Source organism: Gopherus evgoodei, chromosome 1 (genome assembly GCF_007399415.2).
Source record: "Gopherus evgoodei ecotype Sinaloan lineage chromosome 1, rGopEvg1_v1.p, whole genome shotgun sequence".
Classification (NCBI taxonomy): domain Eukaryota; kingdom Metazoa; phylum Chordata; order Testudines; family Testudinidae; genus Gopherus; species Gopherus evgoodei.
This window is the reverse complement of record NC_044322.1, coordinates 228,841,414-228,859,460: the sequence shown is the minus strand read 5'-3', so window position 1 is coordinate 228,859,460 and position 18,047 is coordinate 228,841,414. Positions and strand designations below refer to the sequence as shown.

The following is an 18,047-nucleotide window of genomic DNA, read 5'->3' as shown; positions in this document are numbered from 1 at the left end:
GGGACCCACACAGCTCTGGCAGCATGCCTCTCAACTTGCCTGTAGAATTCCCTCTCTTTTAGTCCTGAGCCCCCCCTCTTCAGCTCTGCCTCTCAAAGCTCCTGAAGACAGATTTGAACCTTCTCTTGTTATCCCAATCCTGGGCCAGCTCACAGAGCTGCCAATATACCTTAATTCTGATCTGCAGCATATTCCATTCCTGACATGTCACGCTACTCTGCAGCACCTCCTGTTATTCCAGTCCTGGGTCTCTCCTAAGTACATCCTGACAACTCTGCAAACATTGTGCAGTGGTTTGTCTCAACATTTCACTTGTTACCCGAGGTAGGATTGTACCTGGGTCTTCAGAAGTCAAAACCTGAGCTCTAATCACCTGGTCTATCAAGCATAGCTATGACATACCAGTGCACATGTTAAAACATCACTTTACACAATATTTCCAAGTTTACAAGCAGCAAGGTGCACTTCTTGCTGGACAGACTTTCAGAGCCCCACACTGAACTTATAAAAGGCTACCTTCTTTAACCTTAATCCAGTGTCAAGAAAAAAGTTATATTAACTGTAGTTTGTACCCCAAATGCATTCAGAAACCAAAAACAATTCTTTAATGTTTTAGGTTAAAAGACTTTATCTAAACAGCAAATTGAAAGAAAGGAGTTTCATTCAGTGTGAACCAATATGCAACATTCACACATCCCTAGAATACCTTCTACTTAGGGTGACTGTATGCAGCAACCACTGTTGCTGTGATGCATTATCGGATAGCATATACAACGCCTAAAACAACATAGCTGGACAGCCACTAGTTCATGAGGTGTCACAACATACATCCTCATGGGGTATAACATTACCCCACACACGTATTATCAATTCTAACATGCAAGTTACATTTATGCAAAAAAACCTTAGCTTGTTTTATGTGGGAGACAGTTACCAGTATTACAATACAAGATAGATATTGTCACTGGAAGCAAACATGTATACATAGAACTACTAAAGATACAGTATAACAGTGCAACATGTTTGGAGTACACTTGTATCTCACACACTTTTTGATGCAGGAAAAGTATTTTTTATGTTAAATTAAAATGTTCACTGAATTCTGTACATGTGCCTAGGTGACAATGTCTAAAACAGTATAATTGGAGGGCTACTACTTCATGAGTTTTCACAACACATATGCTTGTAGGGCACAACATTAGCCTACAAATGTGGATGAGGTTTAAAGAGTTTTCCTTTGCAAGAACAAAGATGCTTAAATCCCTTCCCTCACCCCACAAACTGGTGTTTCCGTGGGCTATAGCTCAGGGCTCTAAAGAAGCTCAAGATCTTGGTAGGGAAAAGTGTATCCATGTATCCAAGGAAAGAAACTGAACTCAGGAAGGGGATGAGTCTTATTAATGGTTTGTAGTTTCCACAGTGCCATCTAATGGTATCCTTGGGAAATTCCCATGCAAGGCAGCTTCTCCACCTACCTCCATTTTCAAGGGCCCAGGTATAGAACTCTTGAAATTTCTGCCAAGTTGAAGCCATCCTGGATCCCTGAATGGAAAGCAAAATGAGATTTAACTGTGTCTGTGATCACCTAACGCCATTTATGACACTCCAGGCTCCAAGTCCTGCAGTGTGCAGAGACTTCTGGTCACTCATAGACACGGTTTTAGGACTCAAGCTGGTCAAAAAAAATGTGTGTGTTGGGGGAGAGAATTACCAATTAAAAATAAAATGTAAAATAGCATTGAAATTTCAACAAATTTGCATAGAATTATGGAAGTGTTAGGCTGGAAAGGACCTAGAGAAGTCATCTAGTGCAGCCTCCTGCTCTGAGGCAGGACCAGATATACCTAGACCATTCCTAATAGTCTAAATAGTCTTAAAAACTTCCTGTGATGGCTGATAGGACAAGGAGATCCAGGACTTCTGCTCTGCTACAGGTAGGAGTGTGTCTAGGTGTAGTTCTTTGTCTGTACTGAGCAGGCATAGCTGGATGCTTGAAATGTAGGCTAGTGGGTGTGCTTGCCAAGGTGTTCAATTGGGGAAAAAATATTTCAAAAATATGCTGTTTTTTAAAAAGGGGAAGGAGCAGATTATGGTATGTGTGACTCCTGGGCAGTGGAGTTCAGAATAGAGAGTGGAGTGGCTACTGTTGTGGGGACAGGGCATTTTGGAACAGCTGCTGGAGGACTGTTAGAGTTGACACAGGTAATTCAGTGTCTATGCAAGCACTGCATTGCATGGAAGAAGGTAGACTTTGGCTTTCCATTATTGGGGGTGTTGTTATTGCATTGATGTAACTGGGTGCCTGCACCACAACTTCCCTTGGAAGCCTGTTCCAATGCTTAGCTATTCTTATAGTTAGAAAGTTTTCCCCAATATCTAACAATCTCTCTTGCTGCAGTTTAAGATAATTATTCTTGTCCTATCTTCAGTGGACCTGGAAAACAACTGATCAAGATTCCCTTTATAATAGTCTTCAAATATGGGCTGTTACTGGGTCAGTCTTCTTTTCTCAAGAATAAACATGCCCAGTGTTTTAACATTTCCTCATAGATCAGGTTTTCTAAACCTTTTATCATTTTTGTTGCTCTCCTCTGGAATCTCTCCAATTTATCCACATCTTTCTTTAAATGTGTTACCCAGAATTGGATAAAGTACTGTAGGTGAGTTCTTACCAGTGCTGAGTAGAGTGATACAATTACTTCCTGTGTTTTACATACCATACTCCTGTTAATATACCCCAGAATAATATTAGCCTTTTTAGTAACTGCATCATACAGTGGATTTCAAATTGAATACGAGTCAACAATAATCCTCAGAGCCTTTTCAGCTATACTACCACCTAGCTTGTTATACCCCATGTTGTATTTGGGCATTTGATTTTTTTCCTTCCCATTTGTCTTTATTTAATTTCATTTTGTTGAATTCAGACAAATTCTCCAATTTGTCAAGGTTATTTTGAATTCTAATCCTGTCCTCCAAAGTGTTTGCAGTCCCTCCTCTCTTGGTGTTATCTCTGCAAATTTTATAAGCACACCCTCCACTCCAAGTCATTAATTAAAATATTGACTAATACTTGACCCAAGACTGACCCCTGTGGCACCCCACTAGATACATCCCCCAGGTTTACTAGAGAATCACTGACAATCCGCTTTGAGTATGTTTAATCTGGACCACATTTCCCTAGTTTGCTTATGAGAATATCATATTGGACTGTGCCAACTGCCTTACTAAAAATCAAGCTATATCACATCTACAGCTTCCCCCACCCACTAGGCCAGGAACGCTGTCAAAGAAGGAGATTGGGTTGGCAATTTTGACCATGTCTGTAATCAGGTTAAAAAAATGGAGGAAAAATGTCATAAAAATTTAGTCTAATTTTTTTTGGGGTGGGGGGGAGTCACTACATTTTGTTGCAATTTCAACATTTTAAATATTTTGTCTAGCTGCACTCAGGATACTAGAGCTTTGGTCCCAAGGTGATGGAGGGCAAAGTGTGTGAAAGGTCCAAGAGATGAACAGAGTGTGCTATACCGTACCGTGTGGAGGGGGATGTGGGTAGGGATCACTGAAGCAATGTATCCCTTTTCATTAGCTCACGTGGCAAAATAGTCACTGGTACAAACACACAGTCATCGTCTTACACACCCATCACAGACTCACTCAGACAGATTTATCACCTGCTTCAACTCCAGTCAGAGCAGGGGTGAATTTGACTTTTTGACACCTACTCTGCACAGATGTACTGTTTTAACTACAGTAGTGTACATAAAGTGGTATGTGTTAAGGATTCCCCTTGCCAGTAATTCCAGATTGCCACCACTTGCTTTGTGAGGGAGACATCTCCTACAGCCTTTGAGAAGGCAGGAATTGACCCAGAAATCACTCCCAGCTCAGTCATCAGTAACAAATCAGCTTTATCGGTCCCCTTCATCAGCTAACACACAGTCCCAGCACCCATCCCCAGCATCAGCCACTCAGTCACTGATTAGGGTTCTTCTTCCCTTTGGGTTCTGGCTGCATTTCATGTATGCTGCAAGCAGATCAATGTGGGAACACTCTCAGACTGCTCCCTGGGCTGGTCCCCAGAATCTCAGCTTGCTATAGCATCACTCCAGCAGCAGTAGCAGCTGGTGCCTTCTCCAGTAGCCTGAGCAACCCCTTCTTAAATGGCAATTCCACCCTCCAGTCATAGGAGGACTAGTAGAAGCAAGTAGGCACAGCTCTGTAGCCAACCAGTGGTGTGGTGCGGGTGGAGAGATAGCTTCTCCTTTCTGCTTATCCCCAGCTGACCTGGGCTTCAGGGTCAGAGCCAGCCTTCCCAGGGTTCAACAGCGACAACAGCTGCAGTTCTGTCCGCATACAGGTGCTTTATACTGGTATAATTGTATCTACACTAGGGGTTGTGCAGATGCAACTGTTTTGGGGTGGGGGTGGGGTGAAGAAAGACATCTCTGACTGACATAGCTGTATTAGTACAAAAACTAAGACTAGACCAGGCCTGACACTAGGGGCCAAATACTGTTCTCGTTTCCATCATTGCAAATCTGGAGGAAAACCATTACAATTTAAGATCTCATTACAGATTTACACTGGTGAAACAGAGCCAAAATTTGACTCTCCCTACTTAGGCATTTATAGCACTCCTAACACCTGAGAACCTAAATGCAATCTGACAGGTACCCAATCACACTCTAAAACATACATAGCAATCATACTCAAAGACACACACGAGGCTTTTTCTCTGTCCCACAAATGTAGCAATCACACACACCTCCGCTTTCATTTTTTCGTTCTCACACGTTCCCTCCCTCCCCTGCCCCCACCATTGATACTCTCTGATATGATCACTTATATACACACTGTGACACAAAAGGTACACACTCACATCACCTGGACACAATTCTCCAGCAGAGATCTGTCAAGGGATTAACAGCGGACTCTGAGTCAAACTAAGGATGATTTCCTTGTGGTTATTTATACACACACACACACACACACACAAACCACACACTCAGCTCAACTTGCTCCGCTCCAGCTTCTTTTCTCCCAAACAGTGAGCTAAACCCCCAAGCAAAAGAGAACCCCATTACACAAAGCAGACTTACCATTCCAGGGGAGATGCTGTAACTTTACTCTTTTTCCAGGAATACTGTCAGGATGCAGAAACCTTTCTAGTCCCTCCTGATACACCCCAGAGACAGCAGAACAAAGAGCTACCGGAGTCTGTGCCGTTGAGCAGGCACCGTGCCACATTTCCCTCTTCTCACTTGAAGAAGGTGTCTCATCTGCTGGGTTCCTACACAAAAGCTCTGAATTCTGGCTCCTTGACAAGATTCAGGGTGTGGTGTTCACCACCAGTGACTGTGAGCTGCAAGCATCACCATTGCTGAAGTCTGTCTCTGGCTTTGCCTGATCTGGAGTTACATCACATTCCCCTCCCCCACTCTGTTTTACTGCTCCTCACCTGCTTTGTCAGATTAAGGGACTCGAAGGACTGAGAAAACAAAGCTTGAATTGGGCTAAGCTTCCATAGGAATTAACCTCTGACCTTTGGCCTCGTGCCTAGGAATGATGCCAAGTCTTCATGTTTAGAACCATGAAAGCCTGTATTCTGACTCAGGGACATGCTTTGGCAGCTTTTCAAACCCTGAAGACGGGGAAGGGTGGGGCGACTCAGTTGGGCAAAACTGGAAAAAGTACTATTGGCAGCACTGTTACAGAGCTTCCCACACCCTACCCCTTGAGGATTTGTTAAATGAGATTTTCTATCTCCAAAAGTGATAAGTCCAAATCAGATGATGACAGCGGAGAAAGTGCTGAGGTCACCCAGCAAATAAACCTTTGCTGAGATGTGAGATGGGGACACTGAGAGCAATCTCCTTCATTATTTCCAGCCTCCATCCCTGGGGGAAGCATCCTGGACCATTTTTAAATGAGATAGGGAGAATTCCCTGCATGATCACCAAGTTTCATTCTTCCGGTGTTTTAAGGTGCGCTCAATGCCACCACCAATGAACACTGGCTGGAAATTCCTCCTCTGTGATCTCCAGCTTCTATTCTTGAGAGCAGGATCAACTCTTTGGAAACTATGATTTTCCCAGTGAATGTGCACTATCATTAGATTTATAGCTTCCAAGGGCAGAAGGGGCCATTGTGAATAATTCCTTGATCAGATCTTTTAGAAAAACATCCCATCTTGATTGAAAAACTGGCAGTCATGGAGAATCCACCACAATCTTTGATCAGTTATTCCAATGACTCACAATTAAAAAATTTACACCTTATTTCCAGTCTGAATTTATTTAGCTCCAGTTTCCAGCCACTGGATCATGTTATACCTTTCTCTGCTAGACTGGAGAGCCTATTTTAAAATATTTGTTCCCCATATTGGTACTTTAGATTCTAATCAAGTCACCCTTTAACATCTCTTCGTTAAGCTAAATAGATTGAGCTCTTTGAGTCTATCACTATAAAGCATGTTTTCTAATCCTTTAATCATTCTCGTGGCTCTTCTCTGAACCTTCGCCAAGACCCAGTATCCCAGCAGTGGTCACAAGACTGCCAAATACAGATATAAAATAACCTCTGTCCTCCTACTCAAGATTTCCTTGTTTATGCATCACAGGATCGCATTAGCCCTTTTGGCCACAGCGTTGAACTGGAAGTTCATGTTGAGCTCCAAATCTTTTTCAGTCACTGCTTTCCAGGACAGAGTCTCCCATCATATAAGCATGGCTTACATTCTTTGTTCCTAGAAGTACATATTTACATTTAGTCATATTTAAATGCATATTGTTTGCTTGATGAATCACTGACCTGTCCTCTTCATTATTTAACACTCTCCCAATTGTTTTGTCATCTGTCAACTTTATCAGAGATGATTTTATATTTTCTTCCAGGTCATTAATAAAAATGTTAAATAGCATAGAGCCACGAACTGATCCCTGTGGGATCCCAGAAAAGCATACCTATTCAATGATGATTCCTCATTTACAATTCCATTTTGAGACCTATCAGTTAGCCAGTTTTTAATCCATTGAATGTGTACTATGTTAATTTGATATCTTTCTAGGTTTTTTAAATCAAAATGGCATGTGATAGCAAGTCAAATGTCTTATAGAAGTCTATGTATATTACATCAACACTATTACCTTTATCAACCAAATTCAGAGGTTAGCATTCCAGCACCTCTCATATCACTTCCACATGCTCATTACTAGATATACCACGAACCACTCTGAAGAGCAAAAACATGTAGTCTAATCTCCTACTTCAATTTTAAAAGAAATAAAAATTAAGATATAGTATGAGCTCCTGTAAGAATCTTGTAGTGTTTGACTGAAATGCCCTGCCCTGCTAGCAAATACTGACACTGTTGGAAAAGGATTAAGTTGGTCCTGCTGACTCATTGAGGGCATAAGGGAAATTGGAGTGATTCTCTGGGGAGGAAGATCTAGAAGGTATGGGGTGAGAGCAGCCAAGCCTGGGGAAAGGTTTGAGTGGACCTTTGTTATCTTAATGTTGTTTTGTTTGTCATTCCCTACTCCAGGAAGGGATTGACATTGGACTCTGCCTACTGTGTTTGCAGTGCATCTGGGGACAAACACCTGCTCACAGTTCTTAATTAGCCAATTAATTCACCAATTCCATTTCTGAAGCTTGGGTGCTCGAGCTCTTGTTGGGGTATCTGCAAAAGCTCTCCTCACATTCCTTGGCTAATTTAATGTCAATTTAAGCAACAACATCTGCTTATTTCTAGCTCATTTTCAAGAGCAGCAGCTGAAGAGAAGTTTAGTGATCAAGCCAATTTGCTTTCTTTTTAAATTTGAAATTACCAAGGGGCACAGAGTAGTTGTGAAAATGAAGTAATTATAGCAGCAGTTGGAGAGAGTGAATCTCTGTAAACTGGGACAGATCCCCAGCTGGCATAAAATGGCATACTTCCACCGAAGTCAACCTAACGATCCCAATTTACACCAGCAGAGTGTCTGGCCAAACGCTTTGTCAGAGCATGGTAGTCTTTACCTGCAGCAGTAATTGCTTCTGATCAGATTGTGTCTGATGAAGTAGGTATTCACCCGTGAAAGCTCTTGCTCCAATACATCTGTAAGTCTATAAGGTGCCACAGGACTCTATCGCTTTTTACAGGCACATGATGAGTCAGTAATAAAAACAAGAAATAGAATACAGGTGTCCAGATTCCCAATTCCCCCTTCAGCTGGTAGGCTTCACTGGAACTGACAAGAACAGGGCAAAATTGTTTTCACCTTTGACTCTTTCTTTTTGTTCCCATGGAGCAGGGATTCCTAAAACAGGGCAGGCTGAAATTGCAGTGCTTTTCGTAGTTACTCAAATATTATTGATAGTTGTTTGTCTCCAAAAATCCACCTGAAAAATCTTACTCCATTTGTACACCGTTGAAAACCTTCAGGAACTGATAACTGCATATTAACATAACAAAATAAATGTTTCAGTACTGGTTCTGTAGGAAATGGCATTGCTGTAAAAACATCTATTATTTAGTTACCAGTTATTGAATGAAGACTCATCAAAGCAGCTGTTATTTATTTCTGTCATTAACAGTTGAATCTTGATGTGATTATGAAAGGGAGTGCTAAAGTGAGATCACATAACTCTACTGCATACTTTCCAGAATATTACCTTCCTGACAATTGTGCTTAGCAACGGTTTATGAAAACACTCATTACAACAGTTAAAAACTTTCCAAATAATATTCACTTATTTGCACAAGCATATCCATTCTCTCTCTACCAATAGCACTAAGGGTCTAATCCAACTCTCACTGAAGTCATTGGAAAGACTCCTATTGAGTTAAGTGGAAATTAGATCAGACTCTGTTCTACCACAACTATTTGTTGGCCTGGGTTAGCAGTAGCACAATGTACTAATTCAGTGCTTTAACCCCACTGGAGAACTTGGTTTAGATTCTGTTTAGGGTGCAAAGAATGTAATGATCTCATTCAGGTTCTCAGTGGACACTGGTCCATGTAAACTTGGGAAGATTCTAACTAAGTTTAGAGAAGGCAAAAAATATGCCCATATACACGTCCCAATCATTGCAATTTTTTTATGTTGGGATTTTTTGCAGACTGAATAATAAAAAATAATGTACACTTTTCTCTATTCTTTACTGGACCTAAAGAGAATAGAAATACAAAAAAGGTGCTTTGCACGTTCTTGTCTTTTTTGTTGTTGTTTATTTTGCTTTTTTGGTGCTTTACTTAAGAGTTGCTAGCTAGTAAGTGCTGCTGTGAAAAGTGATATTAACAAACATACAAATATCACTTTTCACAGCAGCAGACTTATTCAGCTCTGGCAAACCCAGGGACAAATTAAGCCCTAGATGAGGGGCCAGAGGAGGCAGTAGAGCCCAGGGCCAAAGCCTATTGCTCACCACCCCAGGAAGGTGAGGAATTCACTAGCAGCCTGCTCCTTCAGCATGTGTGTCTCCAGAGGGGGACAGAGCCCAACCCTCCCTGGTGGCCTTGAGGGAGGGGCCACTGCTTTTCTCTTTTCCCCATCACTGCCCAGGAGGCTGTGGCCGCATGTGGCCATGGCATGTGGCCACGGTGGCCGCATTTGAGAAACACAGAACTAAACTCTCTGTTCCAGATCCTCAAAAGTATTCAGGTGCTTGAAATCAATGGGAGATAGGTACCTAAATACCTTTGAGGATCTGTGCTCATCAGTTCCCATCAGTAAAATGGAGAGAATACTACCTACCTTACCAGGGTATTGTGATGGTTACTGAGTAATGTTTTTAAAGGAGCTGTATGGTCAGTCATATTCAGTCAATTTTGAATGGGAGACATGAGTTCTATTCCTAGCTCTGCCACTGATTTGTGTGAAGTTGGGCTAATCACACTCTGTGTCTCAGTTCCCTCTCCTCCCGTCTGTCTTGCCTGCTCAACTTATCAGCACTTTGGCACAGGAACTGTCTCTCATTATTTGTTTACACAATGGGAGAACCTCAGTTTTAGTCAGGACCTTTACAGCCTGTCATAGAAATAATAATAATGAAGATGATGAATGCCACTGCAGTAGGACCTAGCTCAAAATCACCAACTCATTTGACAAAGGCTACTGAACAGCTGACAGCTTGGCATGATTTTTTGATCACTATGCTCCAGGGCTGGATTTTAAGTGGTAACTTTAGAAGAGAAAGGCTCTGCTACATAGTTCTAACCCCCTGGACCATTCAACACCCGTGCCCCAAGAATTGCAAATTTAACTTGATCAATGGGGCAATCGTCCTGTGACATTTTAAATTCCTCATTTATTCAAAGCTTGGCTCCGTAAAGACAGCTGGAGCACAGGCTGTTTTATGCTTTACAGTGGCTTTGACAGAGATGTGGGAAGAAGAAGGAGAGGAAGTATCCAGACGCTTGTCCCTGTCATAGTGCTCTGTTGAGCAGAGAATATTAACCATAGTAAAGTATAGTTGATGGAAGCCTCTGGTATAAGGAGCATTTTGGATACTGGAACATCTCAGGTACACCTCACGATTAGCTGCCAACAGCAGGATGTATGTCTAGTCATTGCAGTTTTTGTAGTACCCAGATAAGGACATAGTATTGTCTCCAGATTTGCTCGTTACTTTGGGGTACGCTCATTTATTAGGGTTATTCTTCTGGGAGGGGTGGGAGTTCTGCAATTCTATCAATGTACTGCTTGTGTCACTTGTGTTCTCATACAGAGCTCTACTTCTGCAAGTTTCCTCCCAATGGAGCTATCCTGCAGGACCTAGATTTCCCAGGGCTGCATTCTTCCAGCCCCAGAGTCTCTCTCACACACACACACAAAATGTCTGAGAGGACGGGGTTAATCAGCACTCCCAAGCTCACTCCTTACATGGCTCTGGACTCAGCAGGCTGGGTCGAACAGCACATCCAAGCTGTCACCCTTATATGCCATGGGCACTCCACTGGAATAGAGTACACCTGAACAATCGGGGTCGAACATCACTTTCAATCTGCCACCCTTGTATGTCCCAGGTTCAGCACATCCTTATCCCCACTTTCACGTTACAATTGTTCTGGTAGTAACCCACTTGATGAGCAAACCGTAGAGGATTTTTGGGCTCTGAAGGGATCTTTAGCTTATGTATGAGGAGCATTGCTGCAGTGCAAATGGGGAAGTCAAAAAACACCCACTGGAGCATAGAGAGAGAGAAGCAACCAGCTTAACAATGAAAGTTATTTATTGCCAGGTAATAACCATACAAGGGGAGCCAAGCAAAAACAGTCATAATGTTAAACTAACTTAAATTTTATTATAAAAGTCAGGTTTAAAAACTATTCAGTAACTCCTCACTTAAAGTTGTCTCTGTTAATGTTGTTTCACTGTTAGGTTGCTGATTAATTAGGGAACATGCTCATTTAAAGTTGCACAATGCACCTTTATAATGCCATTTGGCAGCCATCTGCTTTTGTCACTGCTTGCAAGAAGAGTAGCCCGTTCGAGCTAGCTGGTGGGGGCTTGGAACCAGGATGGACCAGCAGCTTCCCCATCAGCTCCCCGCTCTCTTAAGTTCCCTGTATGGCAGTTGCCCAGCAGGCCAGCTGTCCTTCCCCCAGCTGCCATGTGCTGCTCCTGCTCTCTGCCTTGGAACTGCTCCCGGGAGCCTCCTGCTTGCTATACAGGGTTGGGGGGAGAGGTGGGAAAGAGAGTTGCTAATGTCAGGTTGTCCCCTTCCCCCTGCTCCTCCCACTACTTTAATTGATTTCCAAGAAGCAGGGCGAGGGATATGACAGGGATCAGGGCAGAGGGAGCCTGCTAGCTAGCAGCAACTGCTGTCTCAACTTGCTGATCTACTTAAAAAGGCAGTGTACTTAGAGTCGGGTCGGCGTATTTAAAGGGGCAATGCACATCTCTCTCTCACACACAGTGTGTGTCTCTGTCTGCCATGCTGGCTACCCTCCCTCCATTCCTGCTGCCTTGTAGTGTGTGAGGCAACATTAACAATGTGTTAACCCTTGAGGGCTCAGTCAAGTGCTAGATCATCATTTAGCAGTAAGGCATTCCCTGGGAAATATCCCTCCCTCTTCCACCCTCTAACTTCACCAACTCAACCAAGCTTCACAATCATCATAGCTGTGAACAGTATTAAATGGTTTGTTTAAAATGTATACTGTGTATGTGTGTATAAATATATATAAATATAGTCTTTTATCTGGTGAAAATTTTTTCTCTTATAGTATTTTTCAGGGACAGAACTACAATATTAAGTGAGGACTTACTGTAACTGATCACACAAGTCAGGGTCAGAAGGCTAGAGAGAGAGAGGGAGAGCACCCTGGGATTTCACCATTCTATGAAGCTTGAACCAGTCAGGGGTCCAAGGTGATGGTGGTAGCTGAGGGTCTGGAGTGCTGGAGACAGGCAGAGCCCCCAGCATGATCAGTCAGGGGAAGATGAAGTCCCAGTGAAACGGATGCAGATTTTGGATCCAGACATCAGAGCACTTACTTGAGCGTGGGTAGGAGATTTTGTAGGGAAAGAACAATGTTTCAAGGGAGAACACTAGATTTGTTTATGGATAAATGGATGGCTGAAGGGAATATACCAAAGTTGTTTTGTTCAGGCTAGACAATAGGAACTGCTCATTCCTGGCTATGGGCAGTGTTCCTTCCACGGAGCTCACAATGCAATTAGGCAGCTTCAGTATTTTGGATACTAACGAAGGATTTATTACTAGAATTGGTCTGATAACTACTGAGCTGGGTGTGTGCAGAGGTGAGTTCATTAACATCTGGAGCAGAGATGCCCCATCATGCAGTGGTTCCCTGCTTTTCTGGTCCCAGAGTTCAACGCGGTTCTTGCCTTGGAATCTCTGTTCTCCATTCTGTATGCTAATGGGGATGTCTCCCTGTTCCATCCTTGATGCAAATGACGCTAGGGGAGTATCCTTTATCCTGTCACCCTTGTCCAGGGGGCTTTAGGTGGGTCTTCCACTGCCTTTTCATTGCTTTCTGTAAGTCTTTCTTCTGATCGGTTTTGGTTCAAGCAGAGGCTTGGAGGAGGGGAAGGTCTTTCATGAGTCAAGCTGGATACTGTGCACTGGTTCCTCAAGAACACAGAGCTGATAGGTAACAGTATAGAAACTATGACTTTTCTCTCTGTAGTTCTGCTGCCCAGCATCAGAGAAGGAGTACAATGAACCATAGACTTATTTGTCACAGGGCCTCTAAGGACAGCTCTGAAGATCTGACCTTGTTGATGATTTTGAGAATCTTCACCTTTTATTTCCCACCTGGACAACTGATTGAGCTTAACCACTATTAGCATTAAAATAATTTGAGAAATCAGTTTTGACTGACTATTCCTATTGCACACAGTAAATGGTCCTTCAAAGCCAGGAAAAGAGAGATTGTTTTTTATCCCATGCATTCACAATTGCTATTGCCTTGTCTGTCAGTAAGAATGAAATTCATCCCCGGCCAGATGGCATGCACCAAACCTATACAACACTTGAGTCCCACTTAGACCCTACTTTGAAGGTTTAAATGAGACTTACGTGGCACAAAGACCTTGTCCAAGCTCTGTGCATAGGGATGAGTTCCCACCAGTGGGGAGGAAAATGTTGTGCTTAAGGCACAAGAGTAGAGGCGGGTCACCTGGACTCTATTCCTGGTTCTCCTGCTAATATACTGTGTTATCTTGGAAAATTCACTAAATCTTTTTATAGTTTAGTATCTCTATCTTATAGATGGAGATAGACCTGCTTCATACGGATGTTGTAAGGGTTAGTCAATCAATTCATATATGAAGAGTGCTCTGAGTCCCTTTGAAAGCAGGTGGAAGTATAAAGTATTATTGCTTATAAATCCAACATCATCGCAGCTATTGCAGTAGAATACTCCTGACAACTTAAAGACAAACTCCTCCAGCTGATCAAAAGGCAGATGTTGACTCCTATCTTCACTCTTCCGGTGATGCAAGACTCAACTGCTGACCTGCATGCATCTCCCTATAACACCATTGGGCTTTCTGCAATGCTTCCTCCATCTTCCCCAGGGCCGTCCTTAAGCATAGGCAGAACAGGCAGCTGCATAGGGCCTCACTCTGCCTGGGGGCACCACTCAGCAGGCAGCCCAGACAGTGTAGAAGCAGGGCTGCTGGGTCCTAGAGAGAGCCGAATGCAGCACAGTCTGAGGAATGGGATTGGCTGCTGGGGTCTCTGGGAAGGGGAGGGAGTAGGGGTTGGGGAAGGAGCTCACCTGTCAGTGTGACTCTTTCCCCCCGGCTGAGGTGAGGTGAGGCAGGCTCTGTGGCTCTGGAACCAGTATCCTTTGTTGCCCCCATAACATCCATTCTTCTCCCCCCCTCCCCACGGAGCACCCCCTCCTTTCTCCCTCCTCCCCAGGAGCACCCCTCTCTCTCTCCTCCCTCCCCTCCATCAGGGCTGGGTTGGGTGAGGTGCTGGGGGATAGGTGGGAGGAGGGCTGGCTGGCTGCCTGCTGAGGAATGAAAGTGAAAGTAACTCACTTCCTGGGCAGGCAGCCAGGATTGGAATGTCACACAGGGCTTGGCTGGGGTTAGCCAGATGTGTGAAAAATCAGGATAGGGGATTGGGGTACAGTGATCAGATATCCCTATTTTATAGGGACAGTCCCAATTTTGGGGTCTTTTTCTTATATAGGCTCCTTTTACCACCACCCCCCATCCCTGTCCTTATTTTTCACACTTTCTGTCTGGTCACTCTAGGTGGGGGTAATTGGTGCTTATATAAGACAAAGCCCCAAATATCGGGACTGGCCCTATAAAATCAGGACATCTGGATCTGGCCATCCTAGCTGGGGAGCGCCTCTCCCCCGGGCTGGCAGCTGCCAGCGATCCATCTCATCCGGGGGGAGCTGCACAGGGCAGGATGAGCTGCTGTGGCTCCGTGGGTGCCCCGTCCCTGAGATCAGATGCTGTGCTAACTTCACCATGGTCGTAAGGCTGGTGGTGGTGCCCATTGGTGTGTGATTGGACCTGAGGGTTTGCTGCTGCTGTTGCCACTCTGCACCCCAAGAGTTGGATTTTGGGGTCCTGCAGTTTTCCACCTATCTCCTCCTCTACTGCAGCTGTTGGACCAGCAGGCTGGGGGGTGAGCCAAGCATGAAAGCAGTACTGTGTTGCCATTTAGATTGTCATTTAACAACTTTGTTTGCCAAAAATTCTTGCTAACAATCCTGAATCCAATTTCAATATTTTTTTTTAAAAAATCAACATCTTAGCCAAAAACAGAAAATTAAGTTGTTGACACTTATTAGTGACAGGTTTGGTTTGAGGCAGGGAGTGGGCCAGTCTTCATCAGAGAAACAAAAAATGTTGACTGACTTTCCTATAGCCTGTTACTCCTGATAAGAGCCCTCCAACAACTGTAATATGCTCATCTCCTTACTAGTGTATAAAGCAGGGGTCGGCACCCTACGGCACACGTGTCAAAGGTGGCAGGTGAGCTGATTTTTGATGGTATGCAGCAGCAGGCTGAGCAGCTCAGCCCATCACTGCTCTGGGGTTCCGGCTGCTGCCCTATTGCCAGCTGGGATATCAGCCATCGGCCCCACTCAGCACCTGCTGCTGGCCTGGGGACCCCCAAGGAATCCCAGGCTGGCAGTGGGCTGAGTAGGCCAGCTGAACCAATCAACATGCTGTCAGCCTGGAGTTGCATTCAGTCAGCCGTCAGCGGGCTGAGTGGGCTGGTGGCAGGCTGAGCAGGGCCGGTGGGGGATTGATTGGCTCAGTCTGCTGCCAGTCTGGGGTGCCAGCAGCACTCAGCCTACTGCTACTCCGGGGTTCCGGCTGCCGGCCCCTTGCCAGTCAGGAGCTCAGCCGCCGCCCCACTTTGCCTCCTGCCAGCCTGGGTGAGCAGAATCCCAGGCTGGTAGCAGGCTGAGGGGGGGTTGGTGGCCGAGATCCTGGCTGGCAGGAGTTGGTGGTCAAAACCCCAGACCAGCAGCAGGCTGAGCAGGGCCTGGGATCCTTGTCTAGGGTTCCAGCCACTAGCCCCGCTTAGCCCGCTGCCGGTTTGGGATTTCATTTACTCAGCTGGCAGTGGCCTGAGCAGGACCGGTGGCCAAGACCTCAGATAATAACAATAGTTTATTTATATAATATAGACATAGAGAGAAACCTTCTACAAATATTAAAATGTATTACTGGCACGAGAAACCTTAAATTACAGTGAACTTGGCACACCACTTCTGAAAGGTTGCCGACCCCTGGTATAGAGTGACCATATGTTGTACTAAGATTCTCCTGCTTTTTTTTTCCCCTGTGAGTCAGTATAACTTTTGCCAGCCCAGAAGTTGGGCAGCCAATGTTTTATGTTTTCACAATGTTTTCTCCAACTTTCATAAAGTAAATACATAGTTAATATGAGTTAAAAAGGCCAGGGACACTTCTTTGTGAAGAATCTGTACAGCAGATCATGCTAGAGCTGTGAAAATGTCAGTTTTTAATGGAACTTTAGAGGCAGTGATTTATCATGTATTTTATCATGTGAATGTGCTGCTATTGCTAATGTCTTTCCAAACAAAAATAAGGCACAACAGGACTTCTGTAACATTTCTGTGCTACGTTAATCTAGATGAGATGATTCTGTGCTGACTTCATTTTGGTCACTTTGTGCTTTACCTACGAGTAAAACTAGGGTTATATTTTCCCACTGTTTGGAAACCCAGCTTATTAAACTGGATAATGCCATTGATCTATTTACAGTATAAAGTTGAAATAGAGTTGTAACTAACATTAAGACTAATGCCCATTATACATTTAAAACTAAAAAGTGGCTTTGTAAAAATGACATGGGTTTCCAACTCTACTGTGTCTCAGTCTTCGCACTAGCTCAAGTTCACAGGCTCATGGCTATCCTATATTAGCTATTTTAAATAATATTTCTGATAATAACAATAATTTAAACAGTTATTTCTTTAAAAAACACTCTTATAAGTTATGTCCTATCGAAAACAACCTTCTGGGTTACAAAAAAGAAAACAGAAAAATGAAATAGGATTAGCTGTAGAAGCACAGAAGGGTTCTATACTTAAGTTTGTACATCATGAAAACAACGAAGTTGATCAAGATCATCATGTAACTTCCCAAGAAAATTTTTATGCAGATGAAGCTCAAGAAATGCAAGAACACACAGAACAATCATTTGAAACAGATGCAGACACAAAACAAGAAATTAAAACAGTTGAAACTGTACTAGCATGGGATATAGATGACATTGGCACATGGCCGCAATAATCAAACAACAAATACCGTGCCATTATACTTGAGAAAGGCCCTGTGAGAATAAAAGGTCTTGAATATCCTAAAGACATTAAAGGTAGGAAATTCACAAAAAACAATTACTACAAAAGACTTTCTAATGGTGAAATTGTCAACAGACGGTGGCTTGTGTACTCTAAATGCAAGGATGCTGTATTTTGTTTCCCATGCAAGATTTTCAATAGTTGCAATTTTAAGATAGCAACCATGGGTATTAATGATTGGAAAAATCTTAGTCACATATTACCACAACATGAAAAGGCACAATACCACATTGAAAGTATGCACAAATGGTGTGAGCTGAGTGTAAGGTTAAAAAACCAGACAACTCTTGATGCCCAAAATCAAAGACTGCTGGAGTCAGAAAAGCAGCATTGGCGTCGTGTTCTTGAACATCTATTATCTATTGTTGAATATCTATCAACAAACAATCTTGCTTTTAGAGGAAGCATTGAGAAATTATTCCAGCCCCAAAATGGAAATTTTTTGGGCCTTGTACAACTGCTGGGAAAATTTGAGACAGTGATGAGTGAACATCTCTGAAGAGTAACTGAAAATGAAATACATGACCACTATTTGGGACCAAGAATTCAAAATGAACTGATCATGCTAATGAGTAATAAAGTGAGAGACAAAATTGTTTCATTGGTTATTTTGGCAAAATATTTTGCCGTAATTCTAGATTGCACTCCGGACATAAGTCATCAAGAACAGATGTCATTAATAGTGAGATTTGTCCACATTAGTGATTCAGCACAGATTAC

The 18,047-nt window shown here is 43.3% G+C and overlaps 1 pseudogene; it reads right to left on the bottom strand.

Moving 5' to 3' along the window:
• The window catches only part of LOC115637470, a 28,203-nt pseudogene extending 22,821 nt beyond the window's left edge, over positions 1-5,382 (bottom strand).
• Positions 5,383-18,047: the final 12,665 nt, after the last annotated feature.